The following is a 7,909-nucleotide window of genomic DNA, read 5'->3' on the forward strand; positions in this document are numbered from 1 at the left end:
CCTCTCTCTCAGTGCATAACTTGGTTGCATCTTCTAGTGCTTCGTAGAACTTTTTGCTGCAATGTTTGTGAAGTAGGAGTTCTGCTGCAGCTACACGTTTAGCACAATCATTAAGTGCACTGCTTTTCATTTTCACATTAAGTTCTTCACACGTAATGCATGTGTCTACACTGGGCCTACCAAATCTCAAACGGAAATGGTTACTGAAATATCTGTGGTAATAGTGGTAAGACACATTACTATCAGGATATTTGATAAGAAACATTTCATGCACAGTTTTCACAGTTAGTTCACTGTATAAGTAGACGACATCTGTTTTTCCATAGCAGTTTTGTTTAGTTGGAAATGATGCAATATGGGCGTGAATAGAAGTGTTCCCTGGTTTGTTGTTTAGACATTGGTCTTTAAGAGACTTGTCATGAAGCAGCAACTTACACAATCTCTTCATCCTGGATTCGGTAACACAATAAACACTGAGAAAGGCTTCCTTACATACCTCTACATGCTAGTCTGAATCTTTAACATAATACTTAAACATAGCTGTTCCGTTACTGGAAATAATGTACAGAAGTTAGGGACTAAAGTCTCTTTGATATTAAGCAATGTGTGTGGGTACTGGAACATTTCTGTGCCTGTAACTCAAAACCTTGAAAATGTGGACTTAAGTCTTTTGCAAATTCACGATTCATGTACAGTTCGGGATGGAAATCCACTGGAGGCATGTTGCTTGTACCAAGGATGCTACCCATTGTGCAGATTAGCAGACCAAAAGTCATTTGAAGGAATTCATCACCACCTCTGTGAATATGGGAGTTTTACACAAACCACCATGCATCATGGTCAGCCAAGACATACAACACAAGAGGATAAGGAGACTCCATTCAGCACTGTGGAGAAAAGTCCACAAATCAGCATGATTATGCTTGCAGAGCAACATGCCACATGTGAGACATTTATATGAAAACATGCTGTACCCATACTATCTACAATGTGTACAAGCCTTGTCTCCTGTGGATCATCCTCGAAGATTAACATTTTGTCAGTGCTTCCTGCAGCAGTGTACTATGATATACAACTTTCCAGCTCTTGTTTTATTCTCAGATGAAGTGAAATTCACATGGGACAATCTCCATAACTTGCATAACCTGCACATAACACAATTTGTGGTGTCATCATAAGGCATCAGTCAAGCACTGGCCATCAAAAGCCTGCCAGTCCAAATGTTAGTATCTGCAGACACTGAGGGGTGGGGTGGTGCTAGAGTGACAGTGTACGCAAACCAAGTCCACACCTCCTCTCTCCAGGAAGACTACATGGTGTCAGTGTCCTCTCTGGTGCTGGCACAAAGGACACCAACGACAGTGTTCAGGAGCCAATTCGTCAGTGCAAATCATCTTCTCAGTTTGACAGCTCAGCTCCATGAGACAGCATCTGCCAATGTCATAGTCAGTTAGAAATGTGAGAACCAGTGTAGCTAGAAAGATAGTTTACTGTTGATTTGACAAAATATTTTATACAGAGGTTTGAAATGCTTATTATGTTATGCACGACTGTTTCTCAAAAGAAAGCATATGTGTTTGACTATTCACTTATAGCACTGTCTATTGATATTCTGTAGGATGCTGACCTACCCTGGTCTGTCCCTTAAAGAAAGAAGTGTGATCAATTTCTTGAAGTCACAGATTAATTATATTGGTGGGAAGAATGTGGTACATGAGATGCTCCACCAACAATCTGTGTGGTCACATATGGCGTTTGATGTGTGTGGATGGGATCATTTATACATTTGGACCTGTAAGTCAGAGTGTGAGCAGTTTGGATGGCAAAAGATAAAATATGGGGAAGAAGGAAAAATAAATGGACAGACACTGAGTAAAGTAATGTGTTAGAAAATAGTGAGAAAGGGAAACAGCACTGGGTGTGAGATGGAAGAAAATTTATAATGTAACATTTTTACTTTTGTAAAGACACAGTGAAAAATCTGGCAGTATTACTTGTAGTGTACTTGAAGTCTTGATTAGAGCTACTTATCTGTGTTAAAGAGAGCTATATTCCTGTCACAAGAATTGAACTGAAGTTCAAAAAGCATTTGACTCAGTACCACACCTAAGCTTATTGTCAAAAGTACTATATATAGGGATCAAGTGAAATTTGTGACTGGGTTGAGGACTTTTTGGTATGGATTACACAGCATGTTATCTTGGTTGGAGAGTCATCATCAGATGTAGAAGTAACTTCGGGTGCACCACAGGGAAGTGTGTTGGAATCCTTGCTCTTCGTGTTGTATATTAATGACCTTGCAAACAATATTAACAGTAAAATCAGGCTTTTTTGTAGATGATGCAGTTATCTGTAATTAAGTACTATCTGAGAGAAGCTGCATGAATATCCAGTAATATCTTGATAAGATTTCAGCATGGGATATACTACAACCCCCTATGTATCACTCACACAGGGATCATGAGGGTAAGATTAGAATAACTACTGCATGCACAGAGGCATTCAAACATTCTTCCCATGCTCCATATGTAAACGGAACAGAAAGAAACCTTAAGAACTGGTATAATGGGATGTACCCTCTGTCATGCACCTTATGGTGATTTGCAGAGTATAGATGTAGATGTTATGCACCCTTCTCTCCAAGCTTTCAGTTTATTGGCCCTCACCTTTCTTAAAGGAAAACTGGATTATAGTGTTGTAAGAATATATTTAAAAAAGAATAAAATTCCCCATTTTTGTGTGCCTTTGGCAAATGTGTTCCAATTGTTTCCCTGTACATCTCTCTGAACAGCATGGCTGAAATGGCTTTTATAATTCTTTGAAAGTATACCTTTCACTTCTTAGCTAAACCTGATTGGTGTAGATATTTTATTGTTGCCATTTGACCATCATAGATCAGGCGAATGACACTGTGGATAACTTACCAAAGCTGGACGTTGGTGACTCTAGGTGCATTTGATCAGAATTATCCAATATTGAATCAATACAAGACTCTCCAAATGCAGTATCTTCCCTGTTATTTCTACTATAAATTGTTAGTGCTCTCTCTAATTCTCTGATAAATGTCAAAACATTTCCACTGTTAGAATAGCTGTTCTGCATGTTTCCAAATTTAATACTAAAGCACAAAACTCAAAGAGCTGTTCAAAGCTGGTCTTCTACTTACATCAAATTTTTATGCATGTATCCTCTCCCTTTTCCTTATATTATGCCTACAGTAATGGATTACTAACTTGTAACATGTAGGTGAATCTGTTAAATTTCTGCAACTTAAAATGATATTCTGCCAGGCAAAACACATACCCAGAAATGCCTTTAGATTCACCATTCATATTCAACAAGCTTCTTATGTCTTTATGAAAAATTCCACATGTGTAATAATTTTTATACTCTGTGCTGTCCAAGCTGCAGCTTCTTGTTTTGTCACTTGTTGCTTGTACCATATCTATTGTTTTATGGCATTTCTGTCTTTCAGTAATATTTGCACTAAATATGATCAACTGAGAACATTGGAAATTTTAGGAATTAAATGAACAGTACTACAGTTCCACTGAATGGTTCCTAAATTATCAGAAACATTCAGATGTAGACCATGCTTTGTATGACGCTGTCATATGACGATCCTGTTGAGTGGCTCTTGACAATCTGCATTTACACATTCTACATAACATTCATTCATGGCTTATTTCATTGCTCAAAGAGTGTGACAATTTTCACATTAGTATATGCCTAAAATATATGACAAGTAGATAGAAGAAGTTGAAAGTATTGAACTTTTGGGATCACAGCTTGATAATAAATTCAATTGCAATAAGCCACCTAAATGAATTTAAATTTGCAAAGCAAATATAGCCAACAAGATGTGATGTATAAATAAAAATACTAGGCTACTTTGTTTACTTTCATTCCACAATACCATATGGTATTATTTTTTGGATAACTCATCAAGTCAAGCTGAAGTTTTACAGTTAAAAAAGAAGAAGAAGGAAAAGAAGAAAATGAAGGTCAGTGAGAGACAAATATATCTCAAAAATAAACTATGCCATCAAAGAACAGTGTGAGTGTCTTGGTACTGTTTTCATACACCCAAACAAATTTCTGAGTGAAAAATTCCTAGGAAATGATGGCATACATTTAAATAGATTAGGGTCTGTAACAATCAGCAGAATGTTTGCAGATGTCTGCAAAATAATCAGAAGAAAGGGAAAGTAATATGTCCTGATGGGGATGAAAAACCTAATGCTGCAGCTGAAAAAACAAAATATAAGCATCACACAAAAGAGGGACTACAGAATATACTCTCAGAATGCAACCAATAACATGTAAGTCAGCAAAAGAAAAATTACATAAAAGTACTACATCAGAATATTCAGTATGTTGGTGACAAGACACTAGAAGCAAAAATACAATCAGATATATTATGTATCAGTGAACATGGTCTAACTGAAACCTAAATCACTAACTTGATAATAAAGGATTATATCCTATCCAGCAGGATGAACAAGACTTTTGGTCAGGTGAATACAAGGTTATAAATACAAAATCAAATAGAGGTAATGCAGGAGTAGGTTTAATAATGAATAAAAAAAACATAGGAGACAGGGTAAGCTCCGACAAACAGCATAGTAAACACATTATTGTGGCCAAGATAGACACGAAGCCCATGCCTACTACAGTAGTACAAGTTTATTTGCCAACTAGCTCTGCAGATGATGAAGAAATTGAAGGAATGTATGATGAAATAAAAGAAATTATTCAGATAATGAAGGGAGACAAAAATTTAATAGTCATGGGTGACTGGAATTTGGTAGTAGCAAAAGGGAGAGAAGGAAATGTAGTAGGTGAATATGGATTGGGCTTAAGAAATGTAAGAGGAAGCTGCCTGGTAGAATTTTGCACAGAGAACAACTTAATCATAGATAACACTTGGTTCAAGAATCATAAAAGATGGTTGTATACATGGAAGAAGCCTGGAGATACAGACAGGTTTCAGATAGATTATATAATCTTAAGACAGAGATTTAGGAACCAGGCTTTAAATTGTAAGACATTTCCAGGGGCAGATGTGGACTCTGACCACAATCTATTGGTTATAAACTGCAGATTAAAACTGAAGAAACTGCAAAAAAGGTGGGAATTTAAGGAGATGGGACCTGGATAAACTGACTAAACCAGAGGTTGTACAGATTTTCAGGGAACAACTGACGACAGGAATGGGGGAAAGAAATACAGTAGAAGAAGAATGAGTAGCTTTGAGGGATGAAGTAATGAAGGCAGCAGAGGATCAAATAGGTAAAAAGAGAAGGGCTAGTAGAAAACTTTGAGTAACAGAAGAAATATTGAATTTAACTGATGAAAAGAGAAAATATAAAAATGCAGTAAATGAAACAGACAAAAAGGAATACAAATGTCTCAAAAATGAGATTGACAGGAAGTGCAAAATGGCTAAGCAGGGATAGCTAGAGGACAAATGTAAGGATGTAGAGGATTATCTCACTAGGGGTAAGATAGATACTGCCTACAGGAAAATTAAAGAGACCTTTGGAGAAAAGAGAACCACTTGCATGTATATTAATAGCTCAAATGGAAACCCAGTTCTAAGCAAAGAAGGGAAAGCAGAAAGGTGGAAGGAGTATATAGAGGGTCTATACAGGGGCGATGTTCTTAAGGACAATATTATGGAAATGTAAGACGATGTAGATGAAGATGAAATGGGAGATATGATACTGTGTGAAGAGTTTGACAGAGAACTGAAAGACATGGGTCGAAACAAGGCCCCAGGAGTAAATAACATTGAATTAGAACTACTGACAGCCTTGGGAGAACCAGTACTGACAAAACTCTACCATCTGGTGAGCAAGATGTATGAAACAGGCAAAATACCATCAGACTTCACGTAGAATATGATAATTCCAATCCCAAAGAAAGCAGGTGTTGACAGATGTGAAAATTACTGAACAATCAGTTTAGTAAGCCGCAGCTAAAAAATACTAATTTGAATTCTTTACAGACGAATGGAAAAACTAGTAGAAGCCGACCTCGGGGAAGATCAGTTTGAATTCCGTAGAAATGTTGGAACACATGAGACAATACTGACCCTACGACTTATCTTAGAAGCTAGATTAAGGAAAGGCAAACCTATGTTTCTAGCATTTGTAGACTTAGAGAAAGCATTTGACAATATTGACTGGAATAATTTCTTTCAAATTCTGAAGGTGGCAGGGATAAAATACAGGGAGCGAAAGGCTATTTACAATTTGTACACAAACCAGATGGCAGTTATAACAGTCAAGGACATGAAAGGGAAGCAGTGGATGGGAAGGGAGTGAGACAGGGTTGTAGCCTCTCCCCAATGTTATTCAATTTGTATATTGAGCAAGCAGTAAAGGAAACAAAAGATAAATTTGGAGTAGGTATTAAAATCCATGGAGAAGAAATAAAAACTTTGAGGTTCGCCAATGACATTGTAATTCTGTCAGAGACAGCAAAGGACTTGGAAGAGCAGTTGAATGGAATGGATAGTGTCTTGAACTGAGGATATAAGATGAACATCAGCAAAAGCAAAACGAGTATAATGGAATGTAGTCGAATTAAGTCAGGTGGTGCTGAGAGAATTAGATTAGGAAATGAGACACTTGAAGGAGTTTTGCTATTTGGGCAGCAAAATAACTGATGATTGTTGAAGTAAACAGGATATAAAATGTAGACTGGCAATGGCAAGGAAAGCGTTTCTGAAGAAGAGAAATTTGTTCATATTGAGTATAGATTTAAGAGTCAGGAAGATGTTTCTGAGAGTATTTGCATGGAGTGTACCCATGTATTGAAGTAAAACATGGACAATAAATGGTTAAGACAAGAAGAGAATAGAAGCTTTCGAAATGTGGTGCTACAGAAGAATGCTGAAGATTAGATGAGTAGATCACATAACTAATGAGGAGGAACTGAATAGAATTGGGGAGAAGAGGAATTTGTGGCACAACTTGACTAGAAGAAGAGATTGGTTGGTAGGACGTATTCTGGGGCATCAAGGGATCACCAGTTTAGTACTGGAGGGCAGCGCAGAGGGTAAAAATCATAGACGGAGACCAAGAGATGAATACACTAAACAGATTCAGAAGGATGTAGGTTGCAATAGGTACTGGGAGATGAAGAAGATTGCACAGGATAGAGCAGCATGAAGAGCTGCATCAAACCAGTCACAGGACTGAAGACCACTAGAACATCAATATATTATCCAGTTATTTTTGTAGATCTACACATAAAGGTGGTGGAGTTTCCATATACACTCCTGGAAATTGAAATAAGAACACCGTGAATTCATTGTCCCAGGAAGGGGAAACTTTATTGACACATTCCTGGGGTCAGATACATCACATGATCACACTGACAGAACCACAGGCACATAGACACAGGCAACAGAGCATGCACGTATATATCCACCTTTCGCAGCAATGCAGGCTGCTATTCTCCCATGGAGACAATCGTAGAGATGCTGGATGTTGTCCTGTGGAACGTCTTGCCATGCCATTTCCACCTGGTGCCTCAGTTGGATCAGCGTTCGTGCTGGACGTGCAGACCGCGTGAGACGACGCTTCATCCACTCCCAAACATGCTCAATGGGGGACAGATCCGGAGATCTTGCTGGCCAGGGTAGTTGACTTACACCTTCTAGAGCATGTTGGGTAGCACGGGATACATGCGGACGTGCATTGTCCTGTTGGAACAGCAAGTTCCCTTGCCCGTCTAGGAATGGTAGAACGATGGGTTCGATGACGGTTTGGATGTACCGTGCACTATTCAGTGTCCCCTTGACGATCACCAGAGGTGTACGGCCAGTGTAGGAGATCGCTCCCCACACCATGATGCCGGGTGTTGGCCCTGTGTGCCTCGGTCGTATGCAGTCTTGATT

Source organism: Schistocerca gregaria, chromosome 1 (genome assembly GCF_023897955.1).
Source record: "Schistocerca gregaria isolate iqSchGreg1 chromosome 1, iqSchGreg1.2, whole genome shotgun sequence".
Classification (NCBI taxonomy): domain Eukaryota; kingdom Metazoa; phylum Arthropoda; class Insecta; order Orthoptera; family Acrididae; genus Schistocerca; species Schistocerca gregaria.